Source organism: Pteropus alecto, unplaced genomic scaffold (genome assembly GCF_000325575.1).
Source record: "Pteropus alecto unplaced genomic scaffold, ASM32557v1 scaffold92, whole genome shotgun sequence".
Taxonomy (NCBI): domain Eukaryota; kingdom Metazoa; phylum Chordata; class Mammalia; order Chiroptera; family Pteropodidae; genus Pteropus; species Pteropus alecto.
Window position 1 is genome coordinate 11,135,850 of NW_006432447.1, and position 18,798 is coordinate 11,154,647.

Genomic DNA, 18,798 nt, shown 5'->3' on the forward strand with positions numbered 1-18,798 from the left:
TGAATGAGGGTGGGGGTGCTGGAGCCCACCGCGAAGGGCTTTATAGACCTTGTCAGGGGTTTCGGTCTTGTTTTCCTAAAAGGTTAGTGGCAAACATGCAGTTTTATTATATTTAATCCACCTTTTATTGGTTTTACTTAATTACAAAAGAAATATATGCTCATTGTTACCAAAAAGTTCAAATGCTGAAGAATATAAATTTAAAAGTGCACGTGCCTCTCCCACTGCATGTCTTCCCCTCCCCACGGGAAGTGGTTTGGCCTCCTTACATGGAAATGTTCAGATGCTACCTCCTCCTCTCTCTGAGAAGTTCCAACTTTTACTATCAAGAAAAAGGTATATCTCTCTTTAAAGATCACAGAAATCAAAGAATTGAGTGTTAAAGAAGTCAAGCTCTGGCCTGGAAGGTGATGAATAACAATTCAATTTTATGAACTAGAGTATTTTTGTGTTTCATCGAAGTCACAGACAGTAGGTAGAAAATAGGAATTAACTACCTAACAACATATGTTTAAATATAACTATTAGAAATTATAAGAACAAATATCTTCCCTCTAAAAAGATTTTTTTTTTTTTTTTTTACTCTAAACCAAAAATCGTAGAAATCCTATGGGAATGGACTGTTGGGGCCAATGAGATAACAGGTCAAGATGAGCATTCTGGACATGTAACAAAATACAATATAGATAATAAATATTCAAAGCATAAAAGCGGTATGATATGAAAAGTAAAGCCCTCCTCCCATTATCCCAGCCTCAGTACCAAGAACTTGCCATGTTTAATCATCTCTGGTTGTGATTCTTCTAATAATTGTCTCTCAAACTCTAGACCAATGCTGCCCAACAATGATGGAAACATCCATATCTGTTTTATTTAATGCAATGACCACTAGCCACATGTGGCTATAAATTTAAATGTTAGTTAATAAACATTTAATTAAAAAATTCAGTTCCTCAGTCACACTAGCCACATTTCAATAACTCAATTGCCACAGGTGGCTAGTGGCTGCCAAACTGGACAGTGCAGCTATAAACAATGTGCTTATTTCTCTGCTTCTGCTTTATCAACTTTAGAAAGGTCTATGACTCCACATTAGGGAAAATGAAAATCATGACACATTTCACTGCTCCTTCTCTTTGTCCTCCCTCCATTCCCAAACCCTGTTAGGAACATTTTAATTTTAGTTCTGTTGGTTTGCCTTTATAGCATTTAGTAATCTACTTAAAACTGTTTTTTATATTAATTTCAGATGTATAGCACAGTGGGTAGACATATAATTTATGAAGTGATCCCCCCAGTTACTCTAGCACCCACCTGACACTATACATAGTTATTACAATATTATTAACTGTATTCCCTATGCTGCACTTCACATCCCCGTGACTATTTTGTAACTACTAATTTGTACTCCTTAATCCCTTTACCTTTTCACGCCGCTCCCCAGCCCCGCCGCCTTCCATCTGGTAATCACCAGTTTATTTTCTGTATCTATGAATCTGTTTTCATTTTGTTCGTTCATTTATTTTGTTTCTTAGATTCCACATGTAAGTGAAAGGACATGTTATTTGTCTTTCTCTGACTTATTTCACTTAGCACAATATCCTCTAGGTCCATTCATGTCATTACAAATGGTGAGATTTCATTTTTTATGCCTGAGTAATATTCCATTGTATATATGTACCACCTCTTCTTTATCCAATCGTCTAATGATGGGCACTTAGGTCGCTTCCATATTTTAGCTATCGTAAATAGCGCTGCAGCGAACAAAGAGGTGCATGTATCTTTGTGAATTAGTGTTTTGGGTTTCTTCAGATAAACACCCAGAAGTGCAATTGCTGGGTCATAAAGTAGTTCTATTTTTTAACTTTTTGAGGAACCTCCAAACTGTTTTTCATAGTGGCTGGACCAATTTGCAATCCCAGTATATGAGATCAGAAAATCAGTGTTCTCTGTTTTTCTCCATGACTTCCGCATTTGCAGCTTCCAACCACCTCACCACGGGGTAGGCAAGGTCTCTAGATGGCATTAATATTCTGTTCTGTAACTATAACTTTCCATGCTTTGTCTAAGATTGGTTCTAAAATTAAAAAGGAATAACCAGCCTTTATACTATTATAATTGCATAAGAATGAATTTGTTACAGAAATGGTGTGACGAAATCTGCCTAGAAGGAGACATTTGTGATCCGGGGCCACCAAACCTGTGACATTCTAGGTGAATATTGCTATTTCCACTTTTAGCCAAGATAGAGTTATGAGAAACAGATTTATCTTTCTGCATAAAATAACCAACCCCCCACCCCCCACAAAAAAAATAGATATAAAACAATGGTTTTTGAGATACTGGACATCAGTTATAGAAAGACTGATCCCTTCGAGAAGAGAAACAAACGAGGTGAGCTCTGCGATTGCCCCAGCTGATTACCTTGAGTTTCCAGGCCATTAGCAAGAAGGGCAAGTGAGGCAGAATCTAGAAGACGCCCTGAGTTGAGGAAATGGAGCTGAGGTGACGAGAGTGCAGGACAGCACCAGAGAGGAGAGGACTGTGCAGAGAAAGGACAGAGATCTGCAGAGGGTCAGCATCCAGCCGAGGACTAATCGGCACACGTGAAGACACTACCTGAGGCAGGGGAAAGAACCACTCAAAATCATAAGAACGTTTCTCAATATTTTGAGGGTGATCAACCCCCTAAGTAGAGTCATTTTAGACATTTTTTTCATAATCACTCTCCCCCATGAAATTTTAACATCACACCAATTAATGTATATTTTAGAGATTTTATGTATATTGTATGAATATATGCATTATATATGAATTTGTGAATATCTCCGCTTTATATATAAACAGAGTAAAAGTTACTTTGTAGACACTGAATTTTGCACCTTTGGGGGCAATGTCACCCCCATGGAGAATGCACATATTGGAGAAAACAGTTTCTGATGTTCACACAGAGCCAGGAACAGTTGGTTGCCCCTAACCAGACTGGAAACCCACATATTGCACAGGACACTGGTGAGAGTGTCCTGAAGGGTTTTGCATCAGTAATGGTGCAAAATAATTAGCTCCAGAATATATGCTATAATCTGGCCTCAACACAAAATTTTAAAAGTTAAGACCTAAAAAGATTAAACTTTCAAATAACCGAACTGCATCCCTGAAAAAAGCTCAAGAATATTTATAGGAAAATAAAAATATCCAGGACCCAAAAAGGTAAAATTTTCAATGTCTGGTATCCAAAAAAGAATTAACTGACATGCAAAAAAGAAGAAAAATATGACCTATAATGAAAAGAAAAATCCATGAATCAAAACCAACTAAGAACTGACACATGTTAGAAAAAGTAGACACTGTTAAGAGAATTATGTCAGAGATAAAATATTGACAATACGGACTTGTTTCCAAAATATATAAACTCTTACAACTCAACAGAAAGCAGGCAATATAATAAAATCATGGATAAAGAACAATTGACAAAAGAAAATATAATGGCCAAAAAGCTCATGAAAAGATGCTCAAGATTATTAGTCATTAGGAAAACGCACATTGAAACCACGATGAGATACTACCCTATACCCATGAAAATGGCAAAAATTTAAAACATTGACATACTAGATGTTTGTGAGAATATGGAACAACTTTCATTCTCATACATTATTGATGAAATGTAAAATGGTGCAACCAGTTTGGAAAACAGCTGGACATTTTTTGATATAGTATGTAATCACCAGTTTATTTTCTGTATCTATGAGTCTGTTTTCATTTTGTTTATTCATTTATTTTGTTCCTTAGCTATGAACAAGCAATTCCAATCCTGGATGCTCTGAAGAGAAATGAAAATGTATATCCTCCATACGGCTCATACAAGAATGCTTACAGCCGCTTTCTTCATAATATTCAGAAATTTTAAACTACCTACATGACCATCAATAAGAAAATGAATAAACAAAATTGTGTTATGTTCATAAATTTTAATATTTCTCAACTATGAAAAGAACAAACTGTTGGTGCCTTCCACAAACTTGGGTGACTCGAAAAAACCTGCTGAGTGATAAATGCAGACAGTAAACAGTACCTATTGTATGATTCCATTCATAAGGAGTCCTAGTAGATAGTACAGATACGATACAGTATTAGAAGGCGCTCTGGGAGTTGGCTACAAAGGGAACTTCCTGCAGTGATGTCCATGTGATACAGAGGTAAACCCGTATCTCGATTTTGACTGATTGTAGTTATACTGGTTGTAGTTACAATATATTAGACAAAACCATTGAATTGTATATTTGAAATATGTATAGTTTATTGTATGCAAATTATACTTTAATAAAGTTAATTTTATATTTTAAAAAGGAGACTATAACTTAAAAACTAAGAGAAAAACAATTGGGAGTAGAACTGGGAAGAGGGAACATGATTTATTATTATTATTTCATGCTTTTCCCCTATCAGTAAAATCCGTCCTGTTCCTTAATTATATAATTCGTTACAGGCTATTTTCTTTCAAAGACATTTTTTTCCCCTCTGAGCCCTCTGATTTTTTGTTTTTAATTTGAACTAATTGCTTCTCAGATCTGCCACTCAGATTTAATTCTGGGAATTTATTTTATTTATTACAATGATGACTTTCCTGGGTTCTATGTTTTTTGTTGTTGTTGTTGTTGTTGTTGTTTTCCTGAGGAATTCTATAATTATTTCAGAGACTATTTATGGAAGTCAAATTTTTAAGACTTTTCATATTCAAAAACTCTTGACCTTGTTTCATGTTTAATTAAAAGTTTGGCTGGGTATCTAATTCTAAGCTCTAAACCATTTTCTCTCTGAATTTTGAAGTATCACTATATTTTCTTCCAGTACCAATATCGCTTATGAAAAGACATACTGTTCTGATTCTTATTCCTTTGTAGGTAACCTGTTATTTTCCTGTGAGCTCTTTGGATTTATTCTTTATTTTTGGTGTTCTAAAATGTTGTGATGATATATGTTTATTCATTCGTTCAACATGTACTTATTGTAGATATTGATTACAGGGAAGCCTAGAGGCTCTATTTCAGAGCAGTAAGTTCCTTGTTCTCGTGGAGGATACATTCAGGTGTGGGAAACAGACAACAAAATATAAACAAAAAAGTAGATGAGATTCCTTCAGATATTGACAAGTACTAAGAATAAAGTAGAACAGGGGGATGGGCTAAACTGAGGGAGGATGAGGAGTGCTTTAGATGAGGTGGTGGGGGGCATCCTCTCTGAGCACGTGGCATTTGAGAACAGCCCTGAATAATGAGAAAGAGCTATACAGAGATCTGGGAGAGAACATTACAATAAAGGGAACATGGCCCCAAAGGACCGAGGCAGGAAAAGGCTTGCAGTGTTTAGGGACAGAAATAAGCCAGGTGGCTGGAGAGTTAGTGAGTAAAGCTGAAATCAGTAGGAGATGAGGTCTGACAGGCAAACAGGTATAGACCCTGCACAGCCTGCAAGGAGCTTGAGTCTTAGTCTAGATAAATTGGGGAGTAGTGTGATCTGACTTATATTCTAAAAGATCACCCTGGCTGTGTATGAAACATGGGTTAGAGGGTCAGGAGTAGAAACAGGAAGATCAGCAAGGAAGTTATTGCCGTAAAGCAGGCGTGGGATTTGGAATAGAGTCACAGTAGAGATGGGGAGATGTGATTAAATTTGGAGTCTTCATTGGTTGCGGCAGGAAAGAAAATGAAATCATGGATGACAACTAGGTGAATGGTGTGCCATTGACTGAAGGAGGAAGGCTTGGAGAGAAGCAAGTTTGGACATATCTAAGTTGAGATGTCAGAGAGGCCACTAGAGTCTAGTGTATGTGACAGACATCTGAACAGGCGAGAGGTTAGGGAGACAGATTTGAGAGTCGCCAGTATGTGGATGGTTTTTAATGCCCTGCTTGATAATCGATGGGCCCTTTCATTACGAAATTTTGTGTCTTCAACTCTGGACATTTTAAATTAATTAATTGATTGATTGGTTTTATATTTTTAAAATAAATATTTATTTTGTATGTATTATATTTATTTAATTATAACATCTTCATTCTGTCTGTCTTTTCCAGGATTCCTATTAGATGGATGTTAAACTTCTAGGACCAATTCTCAGGATCTGTTTACTTTTCCCTCATTTTATTCATCTCTCTGTGCTCTGTTCCATGTCTCAGGGGATTTTCTTGACTCTTCTTTGTCTAGCTGTTACATAGATTGGTGTGACGTTGGCTTTAATATTTTTTTTTATTTCCAAGACCTCTTTCTTATTTTCTGATGATTGCTTCTTCTTTACGGCAACCTGTTCTTGTTTTGCGACTATCGTTAGGAACCTATTTAGATCTTTCCTAAGTGCTTTTCTTTCCCCTGTGCTGTTTCCTTCATGGTCAGTTGTTCTGTTTATCTTGGTCCTTCTTTTTTCTACTCATGTTTTTCGTCAATTGTCACGAGGACCATCGTGCTCTGTTTTGAGTAATGCGTCTCACATACTTTTAAGTAGCACAAGAAATATTTTGTATGAAGAACCAAATGTATCATTTTGAAAGACTGCGTAGGGGACAGGAAATAGCAGAAGTTCTCACCATCAATTTTCTTACCGGCGCCACTTGTGTTTTTCAACCACTTTCCTCGTAGACTTTGCTGTAAGAGAGGAAATGAGGCAGCGCAAGATTCATGTGTGTCAGTGAAACCGAGCAACATCTTAAAGCGGTGACTAAAGCCCAAATACCTTCTCAGGCTGTGCCCTTCGTGAGGGACCCACCTGCCCAGCCTCCCAGCTCCCTTCCTTGAGCATCCTTCCTTCCCACAGCGCTGGCTGAGATATCTTCTCCTGGCATGTCTGTCTCCTGCCCCACCTCTCATCTCCCACCTCTCAGAACACCTGGCCACCTTCTACTTTTCCTTCATTCACCCCTCCAGCATGCCCTCCTTGGGGTGGGGAATACACCCTTCCCACTCCTTTGGGTCCCTAAACCCTGGCCCAGTGGCTGGGCACCCTCTCTGCCTCACCATGTGACGCTAGGCACCTTATATTAGATTGGATGATGTATTTGAGATCCCACCCTGGAGTTTTCATTCCTCTGACTTCTCTCACTTCCCACTACCTGCCCTCCACCCTTGCTCCAACCTTCAAGCAGAGTGCCTGGGCATGCAGAGAAGTGTGGCGGGGGCAGGAAGACGCTAAAAACAGGGATAGAGAGGGCCCTAAAGAGAACCGGTAGAGAGTGGGACTTCCTTGGATTGGGAGGAGATGATGAATTGGGTGGGCCTGGAGGAAGAAGGTCAAACTTGCTGGGGCTGAGGGACTTCAGAAAGCCTTCCCCATGGGTCCCGCCTTCCAATGAGCAAGTCCTGGACCTTCACTCTGGATTCTGCTTGGCTCAGCTCTGGTATGGACGTCCCTGAGCAGTGCAGTGATTAGTTTTATTGTCCACTTGGCGAGGTTATGGTCCCCAGTTATTCAAATACTAATCTAGTTGTTTCTGTGAAGGTGTTTTATAGATGTGATTAATGTCCATAATCAGTTAACTCCAAGTGAGGGAGACTATCCTAGGTAATCTGAGTGAACACGATTCAATCCACTGAGAGGCCTTAAGAGCAGAGCCGAGGCTTCCCTGAAGAAGTTCTCCGGGTTCCACGGCTTCCCTCCTGCCCGAGAGTCTCCAGGCTGCCCCTCCCGGTAGTCCGTCCTGTGGGTTTCAGACCTGCCCAGCCAGCCTCGACAGCTGCCTTAGCCACTTCCTCGCAATAATTTTCTTTATATCCATCTCCCACTAATTCTGTTTCTCTGGTTGAACCCTGACTGATACAGGCAGACTTCCAGTTATCCATATTGCTGCGTAACAAACTTCTACAGAACTATGTGGCTGAAACAACACTAGTTAATTCAGTTTGTGGATTCTGTGAGTCAAGAAGTTGGAAGGGGCACAGCAGGCATTTCTCTCTCTGTGATATCTGGGGCCTCTGCTGAGTTGACTTGGATGGTTGGGATGATTCAATTGATTGATGGGATCCAACTGCCAGGGCTGGGGAACTCAATACCATGATGACTTTCTCACATACATACCTGGCTCCTGGGCTAGGATGGAGGAAGACTGGCCTCAGCAAAACTGCTGATTGTAACGCCTCCGTGTGACCTATTCTGCATGGCAGTCTCGGAGATCAAACTGCTCAGAGCTCCAATAGGGAGCGTTCTGAGATGATAAGGCAAAAGCTGCATGGCTTTTTACAGCCCCACCTCAGAAGTCACAAAGCAGTACTCCTGCATAATTTATTCCTTGAAATAGTCACAGGCCCAACCAGGTTCAAGGGGGAAGTGACATAGATCCAATCTCGCAATGAGAGGAAGTTGAAAAATTAGTAGCCATATTTCAAAACTACCACCAAAAGCCAGCCAGAGCCCAAGTCCCAGCAAAAAGGTCTGGTCTCTATGCCCCAAATTAGGCTCAATCCCCACAGCGGCCCCCGTGTAGTCATACCTTTTGTCTGTCTCAGCTCATCCATAAACCCAAGAGACTGGCTAAGACTCTGGATTTCCAGAGTGGGTGGGTGGAGACCAAATCTCCCTCCTGTGCCTGCTCTGTCCAGGGCCAGCAGCAAAGACAACTCCATTTCCTTGTTTGTTCTTGGGTGACTCTCACGAGAACAAAGGCATCACCTGGGCCTAGTGAAGTCATACTTAACACCATGTCACATTTAGAAAAATGCTGTCAAATGAATGAATGTGTGCATGCATGAATAAAAGCCAACTATAAGTAAAGATAAGCACTTAAGGAAAAGTGCTTTATTCCACCACAACTCAGGTTATAGGCTTCGTCTCTCTCACACACCATTTCCACTTTCCAGGAAAGGCAGGGAGACGAATGCACAAGGAAACACTGCACACACTTCATTCTCTTTTCTCTTGCTTTCTAGGTGTTGGAGTCAAATTTCCCGGGTTTGAATCCCAGCAGGGCCACTGGCTGACTGTGAGGCCCTGAGCAATTTAATTGACCTAAGTTTCTGTGTCTGTGAAATAGAAATCGTCTCAGCACCTGCCCCAGGGTGGTGTGAGGATTGTGTGAGGTCATACATGTAACATGCTTAGAACTGCTTGGGACATCGTTCAAGCTGAGTAAATGTTAGCTATTATTGTCCTTGTCATTATTTCTATTAAGACTACTGTTACTCTTGTTCACCATAGCTCTTTCATTAAGGATCAAAGTTAGCCATCGAAGCAATTCTCATTTCACTTGAGGCAGAAAATAGGTCTGGGGAGGCAGATATGATATTTCAAATGCTTAACAACTGGCACAATGCACTATGGATACTGCGGTCATAGAAGGTCGCTTCAGCCTCTGGGGGCTGCTGTGTCATGGTCTGCAGGCCGCACCAGTACCGGGTATCCCACCTTTCCACCAGGTCCAGTCCTGCTTTGGCCAGAGGTTCAGAATCTGGGGCATAGGAGCTGTGGCAGGCTGGTGGGCTGGTGGATATCGAGGAAAGCCTCAGGTATGGCCTGGGTGGTAGAGAGAGGGGAGGTACAGGGGACATTCAGGACAGTGGCTATTTTCCTACCCTTATGGAAATATGTTAACATTCTAGCCACAGGTATGGTCATTCCAGTATGTGTCTGCTGACCTTGAGTCCAACGGGGACAAATGAACCAGACATTGAAAGTACCCCCGCCCCTATCACCACCTCCACCTGGGTATACTTTCTTGACACAAATCCATATTTTTAGTGCTCATTTATCTGAGCCCTGGGGCCCTCATGCTCTCCTGCCTGCTTCTCATCTGCCAGGACCTATGGAACCGATGCTGGCCCAGGACCTGGCTGTGGGACCAGCTCTGGGTGCTGACACCTGAATTAAACCCTTGAGGGTTCCTGGGTACCCAGGTACTCCTTGTTATGTAGTTGGTAGCAGAATGCGTAAATAAATTGCAATATAATCACACAAGGGAATACCTTAGAGCAATAATAATAAACAAAATACACAGTTCACCCCATCAGGTATCTCTCCGTGTAACATTAAAAGAAGCCGGACCCAAGACCACTTAGTACAAGGAATATGCATTTTTCTTCCCTCTTTTTCTTGTCTCCACCTTCCCCTTCTCCACCGTCTCATTCTTTTACCCCTCCTCCTCCTCTTTCTTCGTCTTCTTTTAAGTCCTCTCACTGGCTGGCCCTGAGTAGCATTTGGATGCTCCTGGGGATTCTATGCAGAACACATGTAATTCAGCATACAGCAAGGCCTCATTTCATTATAACATTAATGAGAAAAAACAATCGATACCGGGCCATGGCCACTGTCTGTGTGGAGTTTGCACCTTCTCCCCATATCTGCCTGGTTTTATTTAAATATATGTTTAGCTCACATTTATTTCAGTGTTTACTATTAGATATGTTTGGGGTCTTGATTTAGAAGTTTAGTGATGTTTTTGTGACCAGAAATATGCCATAGGAACTTAACTCATGTCTACTTCAATTAGCCTCTGGTAAAATTGGTTTTGTTATATATCATTTTGCTTAAAGTCGCAGTTTCCAAGAACCTACGGAGGACGTTAAGTGAGGGCTTACTGTATTACAGGTGTGAAGCCCCAGACCAAAGTCATACATGTGGGTCCGACCAAGTCATACCCCTGCTTAACACTTTCTAATGGCAACCATTGTACTTGGAATAAACTTCGGACTCCACCATGACTTAAAATAAGGGCAGATTAAAGCCCATGGGCTAACTCCTGCTTGCCATTTGGTTTTGTCCATAAAGTTTTATTAGAACACGGCCATGCCCAATCTTTACATATTGTCTATGGCTGCTTTTAGCTGCAACCATATGGTCCACAGAGCCTACAGTGTTTATTATCTGGTCCTTTACAGAAAGAGTTTGCCAACCCCTAACCAGAAGGTCCCATACAATCTGGCCCCTGCCCACGACCAGCATCCTTTCCAGGTTCCCTCTCCCTCTCAGGCACTGCAGCCACACACCATGCTCCCTTCCCCATCAGGGGCTGGGCACCTGCTCTTTCTTTGCTCAGAACGATCCTCCAGTACTTCACAAAACTGACTCCTTCACATCATTCCACTCTCCACCTTCATGTCTCCGAGGCCTCCCCTGGCCACACGATCCCCCTCCTCACACTTCAGAAATCAACTTAATTGATTCCTTCCAAAGATGTTTTGTTTACTTGAATACAAACTATTATTCCCCAGTGAGAATGTAAACACCATCATGGCCAGGACTCGATCCATCTTGTTCACTGGTAGATCCTCAGCACCCAGTGCCATGACCCATGATAGGTGCTCAGTAAATATTAATTGAATAATTGAATGAAGGGATAAACCTTTTATAATAGACAATGCTCTACAATGAAGACCTGGTGTAATGGGATATATTACATGCAACACTTTTACTATTCAATGCTCTTCTGCTATGCGATTTAATTCCCTTTGACAGCCTATGCAATAGGTAGTAGAATGCCCATTTTAAAGACGAGGAAACTGAAGCTCAGAATGGTGAATGAACTTACTCACAGACACGCAGTTAGTAAGTGAGAGCAAAATCAGACCTGTCTGACTTCAGTGCTTGGACTTTCCCCGGTTGCCTGGCTCTTGAACCCAGCCCAGATGGCTTTAGCTCTTGCTAATATTTGAAAGACTCTATCATCCCAGAAACTTCTTTCTGTGAGACGTAGCCTCAGAAGGGCATAGATCCCAGCTGGAAAAGAATACCTTACAAAGTGAGTCCAGGCTGCACATATGCTATTGATCTGCTACTCTCATTCACTTTTTTAAAGTCCAAATAAAAATGAAACCCAGCAGTCAATCTGAATTAATTAGCTTTTCTGGCAGCTGCCATCTGAGAATTAGGAATTATCCTGAGCCAGTAAATTCTAACTGATTCTTTTTTTGTAGTGTCAGATTGAATTAAAAGAAATGTTATGGGTAAAATTAAGTGCTACGCCTTTCTTATTGCTTTCGTTGCCCAAAGATAAATGCTTTTTATGATGATAAATACACCATAAATTCTCGTAACAACAACTGAAATTTAAATAAATAGGCTGTATAACCCCATGTGACTGTAATTTTCCTTTTATAGTCAGCTTATTTACTTGAAGAGAATATCTGGTCCCTGACTTTGAGGGATTTTAAATTGAGGCTTAGCCTAGACTTCATAAGGAAAGCCCCAGGCCAACCACCTGTCTGTATCTTCAATTGTATTCTCTTGATTAAGAGATTATAAAATCACAAAGTCCTTGATCCAGAAAGTTAGAATGGGCACAGGGGAGAAATGAGAGGGCAGCAAGAAATGCTCTGGTCAAAAGTCTGGAGCCCTGGGCTCAGGCCTCACACTTTGACGCTGGCCAAGTTGATTCATCTCGTTATTCCCGTTTTCTCATCAGTTAAAATAAGGGTATTAACAGCTGCCCTGCATACATTATAAAGTGTTTTACCCATATCTGAGATATTAGGCGTAAAATACTTTTAAAAGGACAAAACTTATTTCTTAGGTTGATTCTTGGCATCACAATAAGCTTTGCCAGGTTCCAAAGGTCACTTTAAATACCTGATTCACAAATTACACTGACAGCAATGAGGCAGAAACCACCAGGCATTGGCATTTATAAATTAAGTGCTACCTGCATTAAGTGAAAGATAAAGTTGAACCAACATACACATTTTTAGATATGTAATGGCATGTTAATTTGGAAGTTTTGACTGAAGCACCATAATATAGTAACTGTGAAATCACGAAGATCCAATCTACAAATTCGGTGCAATCCCTATGAAAATTCCAATGGCATTTTTCATAGAAATAGAAAAAACGATATTGAAATTCATATGGAAACACAAGAAACCCCTCATAGCCAAAGGAATGTTGAGAAAGAAAAACAAAGATGGAGGTATCCTATCTTCTGATTCAAAAATTATTCCAAAACTACAATAATCAAAACAGTATGGTACTGGTATAAAAACAAACATATAGGTAAATGAAACAGAATAGAGAGCCCAGAAACAAACTCATGCATGTACTGTCAACTGATCTTTGACAAGGGTATTAAGAACACATAATGGGGAAAGGATAATCTCTTTAATAAGTGATGTTGAGAAAACTGGATATCTGCATGCAGAAGAATTTGGACCACTATCTCATACCACATACAAAATCAACGCAAAATGGATTAAAGACTTAAATGTAAGACCTGAAACTGTAAAACTACTAGAAGAAAACATAGGAAAAAAGCTTCTTGACATTGATCTGAGCAATACTTTTTTGAAATGACCCAAAAAGCACAGTATGATGTTGAGAAAACTGGATATCTGCATACAGAAGAATTTGGACCACTATCTCTTACCACATACAAAATCAACACAAAATGGATTAAAGACTTAAATGTAAGACCTGAAACTGTAAAACTACTAGAAGAAAACATAGGAAAAAAGCTTCTTGACATTGATCTGAGCAATACTTTTTTGAAATGACCCAAAAAGCACAGTCAACAAAAACAAAAGTAGACAAATGGGAGAGCATCAAACCAAAAAGCTCTCCATAGCTAAAGAAACAATCAACAGAGTGAAGCAACAACCTCTGTAATGAGAAAAATATTTGTAAGCCATACATCCGATAAGGAGTTATTATACAAAATATGTAAGGAGCACAAATGATTTAACAGCAAAACAACAACAAAGCAAATAACTGAATTAAAAAATGGGCAAAGGACCTAAGTAAACATTTCTCTAATGAAGTTATACAAATTGCCAATGGGTATATGAAAAGGTGCTCAACATCATTAATCATCAGGAAAATTCATTATTCCCTCATGCTTATCATAAAATTTATCATCAAAAAGAAAGTTAGCATGTGTTGGCGAGAATGTGGAGGAAAGGGAACATCTGTGCACTATTGGTGGGAATGTAATTGGTGCAGCCACTGTGGAAAACAGTATGAAGGTTCCTCAAAAATTTAGTTAGCAAGCGTTCATTTAGCTCACATGCGGATCAGCTGGGGATTAGCTAGTCTAGGATGATCCTACTTATGCCTATATAATCAGGTGTTGGGGCAGTAGATCAGTTCTGTTGACCTTTTCTGGGATCCCTCAGGAGTCTGGGATGAATTGGCTGACTCAGTTCTGCTCCCTGCGGTCTCTTTTCCCCCAGCAGACTAGACTTGTGTTTGCTCACAAGACAGATGCAGGGGTCCAAGAGAGCGAGCACAGGTGTATGAAGCCATTTCAGGTCATAACAAATTACTGAATGATATGCAAAAATGCTTACAATGCTTTTAAAGCAAGAGACTACATTAAATTATTCTACATTTTCTACATGTACACGTGGATTTTTTTTTTTTTAATCAATCAGATAACCTGAAGGACACTATGAAAATGTTACCAATGTTTATCTCTGGAAGTTGGAGATAACATTTTTTCCCCTTTTCATTGAATTTTCTACAAAGAGCACATACTGCCTTTATAGAAATAGGTATTCATGTGTTTGTGAGGCTCAGCTACATGATTAGGCATCTACCTAGAATTAGATTTGCTGGATGTGTGTCTGTTCAGCTTCAGCAGATGTTGCTAGTTTCCAAAGAAATATACTCTAAATATGACATCTTTTTCTCCATCAATATTTTTGCATTAGAAGTCTAATCAAAATGCATACTCCCACCAGCTGTGTACGTGAACAGCTATTGCTCCGTGTCCTTGTGAGCACTTGGTAATATCACTGTTGTTTATTTTAGCCATTCTAGTGGTATGTGATGGCATCACATTGAGCACTAACCTTACGCCTGGCAAGAGGGGCTCCTGCTCTGTGTCCCACATTTCAGAGAGCGCATATTTCTTTCTAATTCTGTTAAAGCCTCAGGGAACCATCTTTTCACATTCTTGCTTTCCATCCTCAACAAAATGCAGCTATGTCCATATACTGTGTAAGGGTGTGGGTTGTGCCACTGCCAGCATCAGAAACCAACACTGCTTTGGGAGGCAGGAGGGTTAAGATGGAGGAAACACTTAGCAAGAGAAAACACAAATTAATTAGCTTGTTGAATCCATCCTCTCCAGCAGCAGAGATGCAGTAGATTCTTGTATAATGGAGTTCCGTTTCTCAATCGTACTGGGCATCCACTTGCTTTTCCTCATGCTCTAATTGGTGATCCACAGCACTGCACACTGCAGCTGAAGCACTTTTGCTGGCTGTAATATTGTTTGTATTAACCAAACAATAATCCACTTAAATCTGCATGTAATATGAGAGTCTAGATCAGGGCTTCTCACTCTTGGCACTGTTGACATTTTGGGCCAGATAATTCTTGTTGCAAGTGTCTGTCCTGTGTGGTATAGAATGTTTAGTAGCATTCCTGGCATCTACCTAATAGATGTCAGTTATGATAATCAAAAATGTTTCCAGACACGGCCAAGTGTTTTGGGGGCAAAATTACCCCGGTTGAGAACCACCGGTCTAGACATAATAAGCATGATGTGGAATGCTCTTTCTTTACATGAGCAACTAGATGGACATTGAATACTGGAATGATGAACATTTTATTTAGAAAAATACTTAGTAATTAAAATTTCTTGGCTTTAATTAAAAATAATTTTGATTTAGAATTTTGAGATTGAAAACATAATTCTTACCTTGACTTTTAATTTTAATAGATAATTTTGAAACTTCGAGAAGAAAACATTTTGAAAACATACCTAAAAATAACTTTAATTTTTATTTTTATCTTTGTTTTCATGTTTTTGATAAAAATTTAATAAAATTGTGTATACCTTGAATATATTTTAATCTTTTAGATTATTACTGTCATTGAATAAAAATTAAGTGAAAACTTTATCACAACATAATTAGTGATTTTGCTGAATGACGGCAAGAAGAATAAATAACTCTTATGAAAGAAATATATAATCACTTATGAATTATTATATCTTTATTTTACTACTCATCCAAACACCACTGATCCATTAACAGAACACAGAGATGTACAAATATTATTTAAATTTAATCATCTTTTATAGTTAATGACTTCAGTCATATAAAAACTATAGTTTATTCATACTTTCAATGTTGTCATGAATGTCTGTTAGAGTAAAAGGATAAAACATAGTTTTTAATAGTTTTGCTAGCTTGATAGATAACAGTTAAATATTGAAATATATAGTACACGGGCCATCAATTCTCTCTCTCACCCCAAACCACACAATGGCAAGAACAGGCTCTTCTTGTGGTCTTAATTTGCATTTTTCTGCGAATTAAAGTTTGAGCTATTAACTTACTATTTTACTAGCTAAAATAGTAAGTCTGAGCTATTTTTATGTGTTTATTGGACATTTGGATGTCCTTTTTGCGACATGTGTGATCTGGACTTTTACACATTTTCCCATTGGTTATCTGCTTTTTCCCTATAGGGAAAGGCGTATAGGCTTTCCTTATGTGTTCTGGATATGAGCCTTTTCTGCATCATGTCTTACACATACTCTCTCCCACTCTGCAGCTTGAATTGTATTCTTTTAAAGTATCATCTAGAGAACTGATGTTCTTAATTTTCACGTAATCCTATTTATCAATCCTTTCCTTCATTGCCAGGACTCCTTTTGGTTCTGCTTGAGAAATCTGTCCCTCACTTCAAGGTCATAATGATATTCCACGTTATCTTTTAGAAGTTTCATTGCTTTGCTGTTCCACATAAATCCACAATCCACCTGGAATTGACTTCTGTGTCTGGCATGCAATAGATTGTCAAAGCTTCATCTTTGAACATAAGAAATCCAGAGGGATCTACAGATAAATTATTAGAAACAGTAGAGGCCTTAGTGAAGTTGCCAAGGTCAATATACAGAAAGTCAAGAGTATTTCTGTGTCCTAAAAAAAATTAGAAAGTGCAATTTAAAAAATACCATTTATAATAATGTCAAAAATATCAAATACCTAGAAATAAATCTAATGAAAGTTAAAAAGATTCTTAAAAAGAAAACTGTATAGCATGATTGAGAGACATTGCAGAAACCAAGTGAATGGGGGAGGGAGCTAGACCATATTTACAAACAGCTTTCTAAAGGCCTCGATGTTTCTTCCATCCAAACTGCCTCTTCATTGCTACACAGACTTTGCTCCCAAGGAGGCCTCAGCTTGGACAACCTCAGACACCCAGGGCTATCCCCCTGCCCCGGCCCTTCCTCTCCATGCTTCCTCTTTCACCTTCTCAGTTTTCCTCTCTACTCCCTTTAATCCTTCCAACTGGGAGAAATTAATATTGGCCAAGAGGAGCAGTGATCACCAAGGCCACTTTGTAACAGAGTCCTCAATGCTCTTAGAGGGTATGGGACCAAGGGGGCAGTCAGGGGTAAGTAACAGGGAATGGCGGGGCCTGTGGCAAACTCATGGAGAACACACCTACCCAAAACTAAAAAAAATTTAAAAACGTTTTTACCAAACAAATATTTGTAAACTAGACTGAGCCTATTAGCCGTTAGTTTGCAGACTTTGGTTTAGAGCAATGGTTTTCAATCTTGTTTACACATTGGTATTACCTAGGAAGCTATTAAAAACACTGTTGCACCTCCAAGGTTCTGATTTAGTTGATCTTCAGGATTTTAAAAAAATCTCTTCAGGTGAGTCTAATGTGGAGCTACTGCTGAGAACTACTGGGTTAGCAGCAGGGCTGTTTCTAATCAGACTTGCCCATAGAATCTCCTGAAGAACTTTTCCCAGACAGAGTTTCTGTCCCAGCACTGGGGCATCTCGTTGGTCAGGAAGGGGGCAACACCTACACAAGTGCGTTTTGTTTTCAAGTTAGAGGCTCAGCATAAAATGGGGGAAGGATGAGAATCATATCTTTTTTTTTTTTTTTTAAATAAAAGAACCGATGTCTGTTTAGCACTTTCAAAAACAGAGGGGCTGAAGCCAAGGAATTCTCCACCAATGGGTTATCCTTGGAGTGAACTAGAAATGGAAGCCCCAAAGGCAGATGATAGTAGCCAAGTTTCCAGAACCAGGACAGAATTCGGGCTAGGAAGCAGGCCATGGAATGACTTTTCTTAGACGAAATTTTAAATAAAAGAACCAATGTCTGTTTAGCCCTTTCAAAAACAGAGGAGCTGAAGCCAAGGAATTCTCCACCAATGGGTTATCCTTGGAGTGAACTAGAAATGGAAGCCCCAAAGGCAGATGATAGTAGCCAAGTTTCCAGAACCAGGACAGAATTCGGGCTAGGAAGCAGGCCATGGAATGACTTTTCTTAGACGAAATAGCTGTAGGCAGATAAGGTGAGTGCTGATCTGGTTGGACAAAAGGCAGCTTGAGATGGGGCAGGGACAGGGCACAGAAAGGGGGGTGGTTCCTTCATTTGAGAATGAGGACCTCGATAAGAATACAGAGGCTGAGAACTGGACAGTGCCAGTATCTAAAAGACAGGCTTTTGATCACTAGGCAGTTGGCTTGGTTTATGTCGGGGAGATGGGAGCCAGTTATGGATGAATCGAGCACCTAATGTTTGGTTTGGCTTTCGCTTGTTTAGACAAGGCAGCTCAAACACGTTGGTCAGCCAACTGGCTGTCTCTCGTTGCTCGGACAGAAATGAATCCTGACTCAGGACTTTCAGAAAAGCCACTGATGAAACATCATTTCTGCAGGTGCCTGGACCTCCAGCTGAGCATTACAAATGAGACCTTTCCCTTCTCCCCTGCTGGGCTGATACTCAAGCTTCCAGAAACCAGCTCTACCTAAATCTCCTCTGCCAAAATCCTCCTGACTCCCCAGCTCCCTCACGGGCTTTCCCAGATATTGGCTGTCCTATGGTTTCAGGATTTTTATACTTTTTCTT